This window comes from Sinocyclocheilus grahami, unplaced genomic scaffold (genome assembly GCF_001515645.1).
Source record: "Sinocyclocheilus grahami isolate Dianchi unplaced genomic scaffold, SAMN03320097.WGS_v1.1 scaffold17759.1, whole genome shotgun sequence".
In the NCBI taxonomy this organism is placed as follows: Eukaryota; Metazoa; Chordata; class Actinopteri; order Cypriniformes; family Cyprinidae; genus Sinocyclocheilus; species Sinocyclocheilus grahami.
In genome coordinates this window covers 3,155-4,230 of record NW_015516771.1, presented here as the reverse complement: position 1 = coordinate 4,230, position 1,076 = coordinate 3,155, and the positions used below count along the sequence as shown (strand labels likewise).

The window sequence follows — 1,076 nt, the reverse complement described above, 5'->3', positions numbered from 1 at the left end:
ACAATATTACTGTTTTTACTGTGTTTTTGATCAAATTAATGCAGCTTTGGTGAGCAGAAGAGACTTCTTTCAAAAACATTTTAAAAAAGAAATCTTAGCAACCCCTCACCTTTAAACAGTAGCTTCTCACAAAACCTGTCAGAAGCATGTCCACATCATATTTTCACATCATATTTTTTTATAAAGGAAAAATGAAGCATGTTTTAGGACCATTAAGATTTTTATGCATTGCGAAAATTAAGCACTTTTTCCCATCAAATCGCATTATTAGCTACAAAATACTATAATGACTCTATATAAAATCTGAAGCGTTTAATTATAATCAAAGTAATATTTTCTGCATTGTGTTCATTTTCAAGAAAAAATGATGGTCCTAGTAAGACCATTGTCATAACTTTTTTGCATTACAGTAATAATGAAAATTACATTATTACCAATGAAAGAGGATTGTCTAATGTCACAGTGAAAGAAAGTCTTCTCTGTGTCTTTTCTCTTCAAATATTCTCATGAAGGCACCATCGTTGCGTAATGGCACCGAACGGCCCTTCTTTCTGGTTGAGTACAACGGTGAGGGACATTCCTCTGAAGATCCCAGCTGCCCTAAATTCGGCCCTGGACTAGCTGTAAGTGTTTCAGGAATCATTTACTACACTCTTAAAAACTAAGCTTCTTTATTGGCATTGGTGGTTCCATGAAGATTCATGGAAACTTTCAATTGCGCAAAAGGTTCTTCATAGTGGAAAAAAGTTCAAATGTTCCTCACACTAAGAAAAAAAAGATTTTTTTAAGAACTGATCACTGAAAGGTTCTTTTAGAACCAAAAATGGCATCGATGCATTTGCTCATCAGCATCTCCTGATTTCTAGGAATGCTTCCCAGACTGCGTATGTGAAGATGCCTTCAACAACACGTACGCCTGCGTCAGAGCTCTGAAGGATGCCAACCTGCAGTACTGCGAGTTCGCAGACAACGAGGTGAGCACATGTCAGTCAGGTGGGAGGTTGTGGACCAAACTTTACGCTGAACCTCAATGAATTTCCCCTGTGATCTCCTGCAGTCGTTCGTAGAGGTGTACA

The 1,076-nt window shown here is 37.5% G+C and overlaps 1 long non-coding RNA gene across 1 annotated transcript; it reads left to right on the top strand.

Moving 5' to 3' along the window:
- Positions 1–514: 514 nt before the first annotated feature.
- LOC107579489 (uncharacterized) lies at positions 515–1,076 on the top strand. The gene is made up of 3 exons (XR_001608480.1): positions 515–623; positions 867–974; positions 1,058–1,076. It is a non-coding gene; the product is annotated as an uncharacterized lncRNA (long non-coding RNA).